This window comes from Hyperolius riggenbachi, chromosome 8 (genome assembly GCF_040937935.1).
Source record: "Hyperolius riggenbachi isolate aHypRig1 chromosome 8, aHypRig1.pri, whole genome shotgun sequence".
NCBI lineage: Eukaryota > Metazoa > Chordata > Amphibia > Anura > Hyperoliidae > Hyperolius > Hyperolius riggenbachi.
In genome coordinates, this window is record NC_090653.1 from 268706893 (window position 1) to 268724059 (window position 17167).

The 17167-nt window shown below is 44.4% G+C and overlaps 1 protein-coding gene across 1 annotated transcript in view; it reads left to right on the plus strand.

Moving 5' to 3' along the window:
• LOC137527861 (ficolin-1-like) overlaps positions 1–17167 on the plus strand; it is a 103178-nt gene that overhangs the window by 26704 nt on the left and 59307 nt on the right. The window lies entirely within an intron of this gene.

Genomic DNA, 17167 nt, shown 5'->3' on the forward strand with positions numbered 1-17167 from the left:
GTACACACCCAGACAGGTGCTGTGCCACATATATAGGTCACTGGGCGCAACAGACTCTTTGCAGCTGAATATTCATCAGACGCTTATGCATTGCTTAACTGTCCTCCTTTTACTACAGTCCAGCTTACCTATACAGCTATTCCATATACACTTTTAGGAAATAAATGTATTTCATTTATTATTATTATTTAGTTAGCGCTGACATCTTCCACAGTGTTGTACAGAGTATATTGTCTTGTCACTTAAAGAGGAACTCCAGCAAAAATAATGTAATAAAAAAGTGCTTCAAATCATTTTTATAATTATGTATAAATGATTTAGTCAGTGTTTGCCCGATGTAAAAGCTTTCCACTCCCTGATTTACATTCTGACATTTATCACATGGTGACATTTTTACAGCTGGCAGGTGATCTCAGTGGAAGGAGATGCTGCTTGCTTTTTTTGGCAGTTGGAAACAGCTGTAAACAGCTATTTCCCACAATGCAACGAGGTTCACAGAATGCACTGTGGGAGAGGTTTCACCACAATATTAGCCATACAGACCCCCCTGATGATCCGTTTGAGAAAAGGAAAAGGGGATATCAGCTACTGATTGGGATGAAGTTCAATTCTTGATTACTATTTCTCTTTAACTGTCCCTGAGAGGAGCTCACAATCTAATCCCTACCATAGTCATATGTCTATGTCTGTATCGTGCAGTGTATGCATTATAATCTAGGGCCAATTTAGGGGGAAGCCAATTAACTTATGTGTATGTTTTTGGGATGTAGGGAGGAAACCAGAGTGCCCGGAGGAAACCCGCACAGACACAGGGAGAACATGCAAACTCCGTGTTAGCAAACTCCAAAATAGTGCTCTGGCGGGGATTCAGACCAGGGACCCAGCGTTTCAAGGTGAGAGTGCTATCTACTATGCCACATTTATAATATATAGTACAATCAAAACAGCATCAGAGTTTTAAGGGCCAGCAGATGGCTGGATAGTGTACTGGTTAAGGCACTGTCTCAGGAGACCAGAGTTCAAATCTTGGCTCTTCCTGTTCAGTAAGCTGACACCTATTCAGTAAGGAGACCTTGGGCAAAACTCCTTAACACTGCTACTGTCTACAGAGCACACCCTACTGGCTGCAGCTATAGTGCTTTGAGCCCGCTAGGAGAAAAATGCAATATAATTGGCCTTGTCAACAAGTCTGGAACAAGCTTAAAGGACAACTGAAGCGAAAGGGATATGGAGGCTTCCATATTTAATACCTTTTAAGCAATACCAATTGCCTGGCTAGCCTCCTGATCCTCTGCCTCTAATACTTTTAACCATAGACCCTGAACAAGCATGCAGCATATCAGGTGTTTTTGACATTATTGTCAGATCCTACAAGATTAGCTGCATGCTTGTTTCTGGTGTTATTCAGACACTACTGCATCCAAATGGATCAGCAGGGCTGCCAGGCAACTGGTATTGTTTAAAAGGAAATAAATATGGTGGCCTCCATATTCTTCTCACTACAGTTGTCCTTTAAGTAAAATGTAAACCTTATTATAAAATTACTTAAAAGAACAGCTATGTCAACATTTGTATAAAACGTGTGTACAATATGTAGCCTACATTTTATATAGACTTATTGATTGATACAGCACTGGCACCACAATACTTTACAGAGTGTATTAAAAAAAAATGAATGTCTCTGATTGTCCCTCAGAGAGGCTTAAACTTTAATGCAGAAGGAAACTTGATCACCTGGAGGAATCCCATAAAACAAGAGAAAAACATTAAAATTCCATCCAGATTGTGTCCTTACTGAGATGATAGCCTGGGGCTCCAGCACTGCAAGGCAGGACTGCTAACCTCCAATCTAAAAAGTATTTTGCTCCTATTTTCATACTATTAATCTGACCTGAGAGGGGTATGGAGGCTGCCATATTTATTTCCTTTTACACAATGCACATTGCCTGGCTGTCCTGCTGATCCTCTGCCATCTAATATCTTAAACTATAGACCCTGAACAACCAGCCCCTGGCAGCTGATATGTCCCTTGCCGCAGCTTTGGGGTCCCGGGGTCCGGTCTGTTGAGGCGCGCGGCCGCGTCACTTGCGATGGCGCTCATGTGGCCTGGAGCGTTCTGAGCAGGTGCAGTAGTTATGTGCCTGCACAGAACGCTCCAGGGCACGTGATCGTGATCAGCGCAGCCGTGGGCAGGTACAGAAGATACCAACCTGGCGAAGTCAGCATCTGCAACGGAGGGGTCCCCGGGGCGCTGGAGCTGCGGCAAAAAACATATCAGCTCCCAGGGGCTGGAGGAAGCCCCGGGTAAGTTGATCTTTTTCTTTTTTAAATTCCTTGGATGCAGTCTGCTTTGAAAGATGCCAGTTCTGCTGCGGTAGGTCCTCTGTATTGTGCCTTGAGTTTGCATCGTCTCGGAACAGGCCTGCTGTGTCTTCATCACCACTGATGAAAAAAGCAACCTGCTTATTCTATAGTCTCTGAAGCATTCTGTGTTGTCTCCAGAGCTGCAAATCAAATGTGTGCGTGCTTAAAAGGAACTCAAGGTGAGAGCCATATGCAGGCTGCTATATTTATTTTCTTTGAAACTATACCAGTTGCCTGGTAGTGATGCTAATCTTTCTGGTCAGTGTTACCTGAATCCCACACCTGGAACAAGCATGCGGCTAATCTTGTCAAACATCAGATCTGCACGCTTGTTCAGGGTCCTTGGCTAAAAGTATTAGAGGTAGAGGGTCATCAGGAAAGCCAGGCAATGTGCATTGTTTAAAAGGAAATAAATATGTCAGCCTCCATATGTCTCTTGCCTTTGGTTTCCTTTAAAATGTAAAACATTTTGATGAAATCCCCCATGTACAAGCATTCATTGATCACTTTAGAGTTCCCACCAATGAGCTTTTTTATACAGCGGCTCATATATATTATAGATCTTTTAGTAAGCAAGGCTCGGAGATCTCACAGTCTCCATTTGAGATCACCTGCTCAGCTGACCCCTTTCTGAAGGGTCTGATCTCAATACTATACTCCAACCAAAACTGTCCCCCAGATGATGGTAGATTTTGGAAACAGGACCTTGGTGTGTTGCTAATGGATGAGGAGTAGGGAGCAGGCTTGGAGACATTATATAAGGGTAGCTTGCATAGTACAGCCATTGGGGCCTCCCTTTGCCTCCTTCATCGCACCTACCTCACTCATAGACTGCACCTTATGTAGAGTCTAAATTCCCCCCTTCCGAAACTGCATTTCCAAGGGCACTCTTGCCCATGTCTGGTAGTTAGCCCTAGGGTATCGGTTCTCTGAAATCAGACCGCCCACTTACTATATGAAGTCCTACAGTGTCCGTTTACCCCAGGGTTCTCCTTTTGGGCCATAAGCTTTCAAGAACCAAAGACCCGACCATAAGCTCAGCCAGTATATCTCCAATGCCACAAAAATTCATATTGCTGCCAATTGGAAATCCGATGCCCTTTCTCTCTCAGCAATAATCCATAAAATAGACTCCATCATGATGTCCAAAAAAATCTTAGCTAAAATTGATGATCGTGGACCGTTTTCCCACAAGACCAGATCCCATAGCTCCCAACTATCCCTTTTTTGGAGAGGCAGTCCCTCTTTGGGAAACAAATCCCTCAGGCTAAGTTCACAGTGGGATCAGTCCCTCTTTCTTCCTCATTTGTTCTTCTTTCAGGACTGATGTACAGATCTGTGTCCGCAGCAATTAACCACCCTGGCGTTCCTTTAATTGCAGCCATGCGGCCGCGGGTGGCTTTTTATTAAAAAAAAGTATCTACATTGGTGTAGCTAGCACTAGGCTAGCTACACTTTGCCCCCAAGTCCCCCGGCACTGTCCCCCTCCCTCTGCTCGCCGCCGGCGATATTTACCTGGCTCCCGCGATGGCCGAGACTTCCGCCATAGCTTCAGGTTTTGCTATGACGACGATCGGGAATGATGTCTGACGTCATTGACGTCATGCGCAGTTCCGATCGCCGCCATAGCGACACCTGGAGGCTGTGAAGTGCTAGCCAGCAGCGAAGTGCTAGCTACACCCCTCTGAAAATTTGGTGTAAAAAGACCCTCCAGGGGCTGAGCAATCCATCATGGCGGTAATGGACGAGCTGAGCTCGTCCATACCGCTCAGGTGGTTAAATTGATATAGTTCTTATTTTCGAATATTAAAATGATGATAGAGAGGACTAGTGTGGTTTGAATGATAAAACAACATCTTTTGCTTCTGAATACTTTGTGATATGCATGATGAGCGGGGAGGTGGGGGCGTGGTTTGAGGTGTAACGGGGCGTGTCTTAAAGTGTCCCTGTTTCTTAGCTCAAAAAGTTGGGAGATGATATGGTGCACTATGCCTGCCGGAAGGGAGACTCACCTGTATGACGCCTCCTTTTCTTCTTGAAACCTTTTGTTTGTATTCATTTGCCAGTTTGTTGTGGCCCACAGAACATGTCAGTTTTGCAAGTTGCAGTATTATCCCTTTTCTCATAAAAATCCCAGATGACTATTCCCACTGCATACGCTGCGATGGAGTTTGCCTTTAAAAACGCAGCATGCTCCATTTTAGTGTGTTGCGTTTCAGTGGATGCATTTCGTGATTCGACCACTGAACACAGAGCCGGAATTACCATTAGGCCCTGTAGGCACGTGTCTACAGGCGCCCGAGCGCCTCCCTCGGAGTCCCTCCCTCCTTCCCTATTCAGAGTCCAGATGAGAGTGTAAATGAGAGGTTACTCACTCTGCTCTTGGCATTCCACTGATGAGATCTCCCTTCAGTCAGGCCACCACTAGCTACTTAACCTTCTGAGCGTTACACCGCTCAGGAGGTTTTGCTAGCCTGAGTCCCCCAGTGTAAATCTAATAGGTTTAGTGGCTTTATTACAAGTTAGCTAGCACTAGGCTAGGTTATTTATGTGCCCCCACCCCTCGATCCTCCCCCTGATCCCCCCCGATAGAGCCGCTATATACATTACCCAGCCTCTATCCAGCGATCGCACAGCCTCCCCACACAGCTCAGATCTTCTCTATGGGGAGGACCGTACATGACGTCATGGGAAGCAGTAAAAAAGGGCGCATATGGCTAATGGGCAAAAAGGGCGCCGCCATAGACTGCAGTGCAAAATATCGGCTATTGGGAGCCTAACAGGAAATTTGGGCACCCGAGAAATAGCGGTTGCAGGGATCGTGTTAACAAAGGTTTTCGTTTACAGAATAAGGTTTATTACAAATATCGTTTGTGTTTTACTTATTTTTTCGTTTTTAAATTTCGCTTATAGGAGGTTTTACTTATTTTTTAATTTTTAAATTTCGCTTTCAGGACTGTAACATGTAAATTTTCGTTTACACTTATTTTATCATTTTAAAATTCAGTTTCATACGTATAATGCTTAAATATCGTTTTCAATCTTATTCTATTATAAATACATCACTTTTGGTATTAACTTTGTTTTTTACACTTATAATGCGTCAATGATAGTTTTCAGATTTATTAACTTACTAATATATCGCTTTTAATATTACCGCTATTTTAAGATTTTTAATGCGTACGTGATTGTAAGGCTATTTATTCTATTATACATATACTTGCTGACCCGCGGCGTAGCATACGCCACATAAGGTGGTAGTGGGCAGGAAGGGGGTATTGGGCACAGCACAGCGTTCCCCTTCCAGCTTGATTTTGTGGCGGGGAGGGGGGTCGGACCCCTCCCTCCCTCACCTGGGTCCCCCACGTGCGCTCCCCCTCTAGCTTAATTTCGTAAGTGGACGGCATTGCAGGAAGTGACAACAGTGGAACGCACGCTGGAACGCGGAAGAGTTGAGTCATCCCCACCCGTTGCTTCTTACTAATAGCGGCGGCTGCTGCTGAACTTAAGCTACAGACTAACCAGCAAGCTCATGGTGAACCAGAACTCATTGGAGTGTATGAGGGGCTACACTGGTCCTAAAAGCCCTTTTACGAAAATGCTATGGAAAACAAAAGCTTTCTTAGAACAAAAAGAATTTACGATAATTCAGGTTGGAGTGAGCTTGTGATGTCTCCCACAATGCATCACTGCTGAATATATGCAAATGAACCATTGTTACCCTTAGAAGCTAAACACACCTCCAGAACCGCTGGAATGCAATGTTTAGCTTCTAAGGGCAACAATGGTTAATTTGCATATATTCAGCAGTAATGCACTGGGAGACATCTCAAGCTCACTCCAACCTGAATTATCACAAAATTTTTCTGTTCCAAGAAAGCAAACTTTTGTTTTCCATAGAACTTAAGCTAGAGAAGGGGCGCAGATGGGGGACCCAGGTGAGGGGGAGTCCGACCCCCCCCCCCTCCCCTGTGCCCAATACCCCCTTCCTGCAGGCGGCAAGTGTAGGACCGGCCCTGAAGGCAGGGTGCTACTTCTTCTTCTTGCTTGGCCCGGCCCCTTCTTGCTTGGCCTGGCCCTGGGGGCAGGGCGATACTTCTTCTTCTTGCATGAAGGTTGAGGCACTTAGCCTATTATATATATATATATATATATATATATATATATATATATATATATATATATACACCCCTTTTTCTATTTATAATATTCATGTGTACGTGATTTTAAGTCTATTACAAATATATAAATTATTCTATTCATGTTATTTATAGTGAAGTATTTTAGGGATAAATATATTATTGTTTATATTGTGTGTAAGGGTGTTTTTGCAGTGGGGATTGTTAGGGTTTGGAACCACCAGAGGGATAGTTAGGGTTAGGCACCACCAGGGGGATGGATAGGTTTAGGCACAACCAGGTGGGTGGTTAGGGTATGGCCCCACCAGGCGAGATTTAGGGTTAGGCACCACCGGGGGGGGTCTTAGGGTTAGGCACCACCCGGGGGTGGATAGTTTTAGGCACTACCAGAGAGGTCTTAGGGTTAGGCCCCACCAGGGGGGTCTTAGGGTTAGGCACCACCAGGGTGGTCTTAGGGTTAGGCACCACCAGGGGGTTGGTTAGGGTTAGGCACCACGAGGGGGTCTAAGGGTTAGGGATAGGTACAGGGAGGGTTCTGTGTGATAGTAGGGTTAGGTATAGTAACAGTACAATACTTGTAATATACACAATTTAATAAATTATTAAATTATGTATATTTACACAAAGGGGGGGGGGGGGGGGTCTAGGGGTTAGGGATTGGGATAGGAAGAGGAAGAGATCTGTGTGAGCCTACAGTTAGGTATAATTGCAGTAAAATACCTGTAAAATCTACCATTGTATTACTATGCTTAATACAAGTGTAAATATCGTTTTTTTTATAGACTCTATTTGACGTTTCATTTCCAAATTCGTTTTTTGTTATAGACGGTATTTTGCCATTTCATTTCCGTTGATTCAACCTATTTAGCAGAAGATTTTCATTTATAAACTATAAACGAAAAACATTGTTTTACATTACAACTTATAATTTCCCTTATATCTCACGCCCTTTTTTCCAGGCGCCCTTTTTTGATGCGCGCAACGTCATGACATCACCGACGCCATGATGTCATGCGCAGTCCCGATCCTCCCCATAGAGAAGACCGGAGCTGTGTGGGGAGGCTGCGCGATCGCTGGATAGAGGCTGGGTAACATATATAACGGCTCTATCGGGGGAATCGGGGGGTGGGGGCACCTAAACATGCTAACGTAGTGCTAGCTAACTTGTAATAAAGCCACTGAACCTGTTAGATTTGCATTGGGGGACACCTAACGCCAGCAAAACCTTTTGAGCGGTATGTCCCACACAGTGTTGGGCATACCGCTCAGGAGGTTAATACTGAGGTTCCTCTAGCTACCTAATACCTTGGGGCACCTCTAGCTACTTAATATTGAGGGTACTTCTGGCTACCTAATACTAAGGGGTACCTAGGAGAAGTGACTGCTGGGCCAGCCAGCACACTTGCGGTGGAGAATTTTTCAAACCGCACACAAACATGCATGAATATATGCAAACGTGTACAGGAAAAGCATGTGACACGCGTCAAATCGCATTTGCTAGTGTGAACGGGGCTTTAAACCTTCCACTGTGAGTTTCTGTATGTACGGACAATGCACAGTGATGCATCATCAATGCAAATACCACTCTTCACATTTCATCGGCTTACCATGACGTGTCTGCAAACGCTGCGCTGATGTACAGAAGAGAAAAAATTAGGTCAGGCTGCCGGGTGTGGTGTCTGGCTGGGCTGTCTAAAGGCATCAGCATCACCTCAGTGTATGGACAGCATGACAATTAAGCAATACTCACTTTAGCTCTGCAGTTAAGGCTGCCCTGGTGAATGATAAGCAGGCTCTATACCTTTCTATGGCCTCAGCTCTCAATAAGTGGTACATACAGTGGTACCGCCATCACAGGGGGGCGCGGAGGTTTTGGGGACCCCTCCTCCTACCTCTCCCCAACTGCAAGTGCAGTCAATTAGCAAAGTAATCTCTCCGTTCGCTCACAAAAACCATCTCTGCCACCTCCTGCCATGCAGAGTAGCGAGCAGAGGGAGCGTCTGTCATTTCTTCCTGCTTCCAGAACACTCCCGGTTGCCATTTGCCGACTCCCGATCACGTGACCCTCATGGGTTTTGGGGACCAAGGGGGTCCCACGCTTTCAGCTTTGCAGGGGGGCCCTAGTAAGTCGAGTTACGCCCCAGGGTACATATAACGCGTACGTTAAAAAAGGGCGCCGGGAAAAAAGGGCGCAGGGTTTTAAAAGATAATCATGAATAACGTTTAAAAATAATTTGTGTTATATTTCGTTTAAAAATAATGTTTTATAAAGTTATAAATCATTAAATAATGTGTATAAAATCGGCAATTTTAAAAACGTTAATCTTCCCTGTTTAAAAATTGAAATTTATAATAACGTTTTATAAAACTATACCTAACCCTACTCTCACACAGAACCCTCCCTGTACCTATCCCTAACCCCTAGACCCCCCTGTTGGTGCCTAACCCTAAGACCCCCCTGTTGGTGCCTAACCCTAAGACCCCCCTGTTGGTGCCTAAACCTAAGACCCCCCTGTTGGTGCCTAACCCTAAGACCCCCCTGGTGGTGCCTAACCCTAAGACCCCCCTGTTGGTGCCTAAACCTAAGACCCCCCTGTTGGTGCCTAAACCTAAGACCCCCCTGTTGGTGCCTAAACCTAAGACCCCCCTGGTGGTGCCTAAACCTAAGACCCCCCTGTGATAAGCATTAATAACGTTTTAAAAAAATATGGTGCGGTCTTTCGTTTTAAAAGTAATGTTTTACAAAAAATATTGTACGGTTTTTCGTTTAAAAGTAATGTTTTAAAAAATATTGTACTGTTTTTCGTTTAAAAATAATGTTTAAAAAATTATAAATCATTAAATAATGTGTAATCATGAGAAACAGTTATAAAACATTAAAAGTCTCCGGGCACCGCTTTTAAAACGTTATTTTTCTCCGGCGCCCTTTTTCCCTGTTGGGCGCCGATTAAACAATATTTATTATGGGAGTGAATGGCGGCGCCCTTTTTGTCCACCTGCCTCATGCGCCCAAATTTCCTGCTTCCCATATAACCCAGGCCAGGACGTACCTATGCAGGGTGTTGGGGAGGAGCTTTGATTCGTACCAGTCAATTTATTACTGTAAGTTTTGAGATAAAACAGTGATTAATTAAAAGTATAAGGGCTCGTTCATACCTAGAGCGTTTGGCGTTTTTTTTGAGCGCCGACGATTTTAAAAATGTCCTAAAATCGCTAGTGCAATGAATCCTTATGGGATAGTTCATATCTGAGCATTTTGTCTGCTTTCCACTCAGCAAATACTGCATGTACCATTTTCAGGGCGTTTTTGCTACAATGGACGGTATAGGAAAAACGCAAAACGCTCACAAAATCGCTTTGGGTGGTGATTGCGTTCTCGCTTTTAAGAATAAATACATTGTATTTATTCTTTTCCGGGTCAAAGAGTTCACTTCCTGACTTGCGTCAGGCACTGAAAAAATAGAATCGCTCTGCAAAAGCCCTTTGAAAAGCTCTGTGCACAAAACTGTAGCGCGCAGGTGAGCGCCGGGAGGGGGGAAAAATCACTCACAAAATCGCAAAACGCTGGCGTTTGCGATTTTAGATGTGAACAAAGCCTAAGGGGATATTGACAACACATATTCTGGATATTGACAACACATATTCATATACACATATTTCTGTGTCAACTAATTCATGAGATCATGTCACCCACAAAAGGGGTACCCGATAATAGGGATGCTTATTCTGAATTGATAACTCAAATTTCTGCATTTCCGATTGGAAACCAGCATTGCCAATCGGAAAATGGAATTCCACAGAAATCCAATTTACCAAAACTCAGTCATTTTAACCACTTGCCGACCGCGCACTCATACCGTGCCGGCTGCAGGCTAATTAATCAGGAAGCAGCCGCTCGCGCAAGCGGCTGCTTCCTTCCAATTCACGGCGGGGGGCTCCGTGAATAGCCTGCGGGCCGCCGATCGCGGCTCGCAGGCTAAATGTAAACACAAGCGGAAATAATCCGCTTTGTTTACATTTGTACAACGCTGCTAACAGTAGCAGCGTTGTACCAGATCAGCGATCCCCGGCCAATCAGCGGCCGGGGATCGCTGTCACATGACAGGCAGGAGCCTGTTAGAGGCTGCACAGGACAGATCCGTTCCTGTGCAGCCTCTGATCTCCGGGGCAGGGAGGGAGGAGAGGGAGAGGGGGAATCCTGCAGTGGAGGGGGCTTTGAGGTGTGCCCCCCCCCGCCAGCCACACGCAGGCAGGAGCGATCAGACCCCCCCCAGCACATCATCCCCCTAGTGGGGAAAAAAGGGGGCGATCTGGTCACTCTGCCTGGTGTTTGATCTGTGCTGGGGGCTGTAGAGCCCACCCAGCACAGATCAGCAAATACAGCGCTGGTCCTTAAGGGGGGGTAAAGGCTGGGTCATTAAGTGGTTAACCCAATTACAGAACTCGGAAGCAATGGACCAATCAGAGAATGTAGATTTTTTCTGCTAAAATCAGATCACCACGGTAATTTTAGACCAATCCCAAGGCTGATTTTCCGATTTGATATTTTTTCGACTTCCGTTTTTTTTTTTTTTTCAAAACCAACTGGTGGAGCCCTAAACAAGGACTGGATTTTCATTTGTTATACTGTATTTAATCTTTTCCTGAAAAGAAAAATTAAATATCTGTTTTCTTATTAAAGGAAGACTATCACAAAAAATCATACAATTTTAAATAAATGTAAATACATTCAAATACAAAGTACATTTTTTCCAGAGTAAAATGAGACATAAATTACTTTTCTGCCGTCACTTACAGTAGGTAATAGAAATCTGACAGAACCAACAGGTTTTAGACTAGTCCATCTCCTCATGGGGGATTCTCAGTGTTGTCTTTGTTTTCAAAAGCACTTTGTAAATGTCAGTTGCTCCGTCCAGCTACCAAAATGGTGTACAGCGAGCAGGGAGGCTGGCCAGCATTGTATACATCATTTTCAGGGAGTGTCTTTACTCTTTATAAAGACTAAAGGCCATGCTGAGAATCCCCCATGAAGAGATGGACTAGCCCAAAACCTGTCGGTAATGTCAGATTTCTCCTATGTACTGTAAGTGACAGCAACATAGGAGAAAAGCAATTTATGGCTCATTTTACTCTGGGAGAAATGTACTTCTTATTTGTATGTGTTTACATGTATTTTATATTTTACATTTTTTTTGCTATAGCAGTCCTTTAGGCTAGTTACACACCAGGACGTTGCGTTGAGTGCTACGTTAAGGTCGCATAACGTGCCCCTAACGCAACGCCTGGTGCTCTCTGGTATGGACGTCAGAGTGAGCCGCGTTGTGCAGCTCACTCTGGCGTCCGTGATGCCGTGATGCGTACTCTTGGATGCATGCGGCATCACGTGGTCCCGCCCGGCCAATCGCTGCACAGAGCGGCGCTCCAGGAAGTAAACACTGCATGTCACTGAGTGCAGTGAATATTAATTAGCCATGTGCCCGGCCGCTCTCCCCTCCTCCCCAACATGACTGAGCATGTGCAAACAGTCTAACGTGGCTTAGCCGCATAGAACGCACAGCATGCAGCACTTTGCTGCGTTACAACGTGGGCAGTGTGAACAGCTCACTTGTGTTACATTGCTGTGCGTTGGGGGAGCGTTACAGGCTGCACTAACGTGCGCCTGTAACGTCCCTTTGTGCAAGAAGCCTAAAAGCTTATGAGTATATAAGTCAAAGAAAGTGCCTGTAAGTTTTCTGTAATTGCAGCAGTAAAGTAAATATCTGGCCCAGGATTAGGGATTAGGGCTGAACTGGAGCCACATGTCGGCTGAGCGGATCAATACTGGAGACAAAGCAGCGACAGCCGACAGCCCAGGTACCGGTCCCTGGGGGCAGCGACAGACTGTCAGGGGGCTCATATTGCACTATCTCTAAAAGCTGTGTCAGGCTGACTAATGCCAGGAAACCTAAGTAGCCCCATATGTGGCTTCCATTGATTTACATGGGAACGCGGCGTATATATCTGTGAGTCATCCTTCCCGGATGGTCACTCAGCACTGCTGCAAATATCACAGATTTATGTGGCCTGTGTATAGACCACGCAGGGGGAAATCCTGTGCAAACCTTAAAGAACACCCCAGCAAAAAAGTAAGCAGTTACAATCTGACAGAACCATCACGTTTTGAACTAGTCCATCTCTTCATGGGGATTTTCAGGGTTATCTTTGTTTTCAAAAGCATTTACTGAACAACAGCAGTTTAACTGTCAAAATAGTAAGATACCAGCCAGCCTCCCTACTCACTTGCACACTAGTTTGTCAGGTAGACTTTGCAACTGCTGTTCAGGAAATGCTTTTGAAAACAAAGAAAACCCTGAAAACCCCCCACGAGGAGATGGACTAGTCCAAAACCTGTCAGTTTTGGCAGATTCTAACTGCTTGTTTTTTCGCTGGAGTGGTCCTTTAAAGAATACCAGAGCTGAAAGAGTTAAACACTTTAAAGTGCACCTGAATTCAGAATTCCTCTCTGCTCTAAGGCCTTGTTCACATTGCGTTCCGTTCGCGTGGCCGTCCACATTTGGCGTTTTTTTAAAGCAATTTTTCTTTCCGATTCCCGGCGTTTACCTGCGCGCTGTTTTTTGGGGGAACTGCTTTTCTAGGCGGTTTTGCCTAAAGATTGCATTTTTTCACTTCCTGCCGTCAGTCAGGAAGTGAACTCTTTGATCTGGAAAAGAATAAATATTCTTAAAACGCGAATGCAATCGCTGCACAAAGTGATTTTATGAGCATTTGTGTATTTCCTATACCTTCCATTAAGGCAAAATCGCCTCAAAAATGGCCCATGCACCGGACCGGAAACAAACCGCTCAGATGTGAACTGTCTCATAGAGGATAATGGTTTAAGCGCCTTCAGGGCCTTTTTGAAAAAACGCCCACGCTTAAAATTGGCTAATAACTCCTCTAGGGCTTGTTCACACTAGAGGCGTTTTAGTAATTTTTTTAAGCGCTGGCGATTCACCCTGAAAGCGCTTGTACAATGATTCTCTATGAGACAGTTCACATCTAAGCAGTTAGTTTCCGATCCGGTGCAAGGGCCATTTTTGAGGCGATTTTGCCTTAATGGAAGGTATAGGAAATACGCAAATGCTCACAAAATCGCTTTGTGCAGCGATTGCATTCACATTTTTAAGAATAAATACATTGTATTTATTCTTTTCCTGGTCAAAGAGTTCACAACGCAATCGCTCTGCAAAACCGCTTAGAAAAGCGGTTAAAAAAAAAAAAGCACGCAGATAATCGCCGGGAAACGGAGAATAAAACTCCACAACCCCCCCAACGCGGACCGACACGCGGACAGAACGCAATGTGAACAAGGCCTCAAAGATACACAACAGCATAATAACCTTGAATCAAAAAACATGTATTTTTTACAGCTGTTACACATCCTAACATACATTTACAGAGTTTCTACTTCCTGATTCATGGAAACAGACATTTTGTTTACAGCTTGTGCTTTCAAGTGGGCTTATCAGCTTATCTGTCGTAGGCATTAATGTGTCAGGGGAGGATCAAATTACAACTTGTGATTAGTCACAGATGAGGGGGAATTAGACAGGCTAAACTCTCTAAATCAGTGTTGCCAACTCATCCCTTTAACTACGGACGCTTATGAATTATACATGTCTTGTGGCTAGTTAGATGCAGTTTAGGCATGGATTATGTGTGAGAAGCCCCAGAACCTGTATAACTTAGATGTGTCAGTATTTAAAGGGATGAGTTGGCAACCCTGCTCTAAATACATTCGGGGTGCATTTCTCTGTTTTCCTTCTGTCCTGAGCAAGAGTTCAGGTCCACTTTAAAAACAGGGGGAGCAGGCATGTTTGTGATGCGGTCATCATGCCCACCGCTCTCCCCATTCCCATCCGTCCCCCTCCTTTCCCACCTAAATCGTTGTCACAGCTCAGTCCTGGTCCCCTAGTTTGGGCGGTAGTGCACAGATGCTTGCGGCCAGGAGTGCGGCATGATGACGTTATTATGCTGTCATGTGCATGTGCAGAGCGCTCCTAGCCATGGTCGCCTGCGCACTACCGCCTGACTCGGGTAACCAGGACTGAGCTGCGGTGGCGATTTAGCTGGGAAAGTGACGGACGGAGGATAGTGGTGCTCGTAATGGGTCATTTATGATTACGCAAAATTTTGTGAAATTTTTCTCAATTACGCATTGTGTAATTACGATTACGTTACGTACAGCATACTACATTTGTGAATCGTAATTACTCCTTCCTGTTCGATGCGTAAAAATATTTGCATCTATTCGCCAGTGTTCTGTGCATGCGTGGCTATTAAATATTCAATGCGAAAAATGCTTCATATGCAGAAAAAACCCTGCGTTCATCAGACAGTATACTGCACATGCGCTCCTATTTAAATATTCGATGCGAAAAATCCATTCCTTTGCATAAAATGTTCACAAAGGAAATGATGCGTAATTACGGTTAGTGATTACATTTACCTGCAAAAATGTTTACGTGTAATCAGCAAATTTCACATTACGATTATGATGCGTAATTGCAATTTACGATGTGTGATTTCGCACAGGCGTAATTTCTGCCCACCACTGAAAGAGGAGAACTCTTTCAGCTCTGTTATCCTTTAAAGGATACCCGAAGTGACATGATGAGATAGACATGTGTTTGTACAGTGCCAAGCACACAAATAACTATGCTGTGCTCCTTTCTTTCTTTCTCTCTCTGTCTGAAAGGGTTAAATATCAGGTATGTAAATGGCTGACTCAGTCCTGACTCAGACAGGAAGTGACTACAGTGTGGCCCTCACTGATAAGAAATTCCCCTTTTTTACCTTTTTCTTGCTCTCAAAAGCCATTTTCTGCTAGGAAAGTGTTTTATAGTTGGAATTTCTTATCCGTGAGGGTCACACTGTAGTCACTTCCTGTCTGACTCAGGACTGAGTCAGCCACTTGCATACCTAATATTTAACTCTTTCAGGCAGATTTGCCAGTCACTGGCCAATTTTACCACCTCCATGTGGTATGAGGGCCAATTTTGAATACTGTGAACAGATTGTGTCAGTAAGGTCCTATACTACAGGAAAGTGGTAAATTTGCCCAATCAAAATTGGATATGTGTACGCACCCAAAAGCCTAGTACACATTTTCAATTATGATTGGTCAATCACTGACCAATTTTACCACCTCCATGTATTATGCGGGTCAACAGATTTTGAATACTATGAACAGATTGTGTGGAAAAACTCTAATACTACAGGTAGTCCCCAGGGCCGGATTTGTATCTTCTAGTGCCCTAGGCCAACTGTCAATAACCGCCCCCCCGTATATCCACGCATAATATTATACACCTCTCGCCCCTATACTTGCCACCCAGTACAGTGATGTAATCTGGATTCTTTGGAGCTCTCCTGGCCTTCAAACAATTCCTCCCACTCAACATGTGGATAAATGGAGCATGGAGGGGAAAGCATCAACCTTTGTAACAGTGGGGTAAGCTACTAACTGGATGGCTGCTGCCGAGCCCATTTCTGATTGTATGGCACCACAGACAAGTCAATCTCCTAATGTGGTAGGACATTATGGCTGGTACACACAATACAACTTCCAGTCAGATCAATGGGTCGAACCGATAATTTCCAACACATCTGATCTGCCTCAGATTGATATCGGGATACATTTTCAGACCATTACTGCACAAACTGGATCCCGTTATCAATAGAGAGCAGATCAGACTTGTCAGAAATAATTGATTAAACTCATCGAGCTGACGGGAAGTTTTATCCTGTGTACCAGCCATTAGACTATGGTAGGATTAGATTGTGAGCTCCTCTGAGGATGATCAATCACATGACTTTATGTTCTGTAAAGTGCTGCAGAAGATGTCACTTCTATATAAATACACAATAGTAATATGGTAGGACATTAGATTTTTACTATGGCAGCATTAGATTGTAAGCTCCTCTGAGGACAGTCAGTGGCATGACTATGTACTCTGTAAAGTGCTGCAGAAGATGTCAGTGCTATATAAATACATAATAATAATATGGCATGACATTATGCTATGACTATGGTAGGATTAGATTGTGAGCTCTTCTGAGGACAGTCAGTGACATGACTATGTACTCTGTAAAGTGCTGCAGAAAATGTCAGTGCTATATAAATACATAATAATATGATAGGACATTACACTATAAGTATGTTAAGTGTTAGATTGTGAGCTCATCTGAGGAAAATTGGCATGACTCTGCAAAGGGCTACATAAGATGTCAACACTACATTACAAGTCAGTGCGAGCCGTCTGCACCTACGTGGTAGCTCGAGGATGGTCATGCTCAGCTTTTTTGCCAGTGCCCGAGCAGTTTTGCTACTGCACAGATGCACTGCAGCTGCACTTCGAAGGGTCCCAGTCCTGGATCGGCCTGGCACCAGAGGACAAGGAAAGCCTCTTTAGGATCCAGAGGCTTCCTCCTCCTGATGTTAGTATCCAAATGTGCCCCTCACAAGCCTCATAGGTTCGCTCTAAATGTTGTAGAGCGTGAAAGAGGGAAAGATAGAAGTGGAGAGAGATAGGGAGAGAACAAAATAGTGGAGAAAAGGTGGTGACGGGCTATATGGGGTGGGCAGGAAAGAGAGAACACAAGAAGGCAAGATTGCAAAAAGT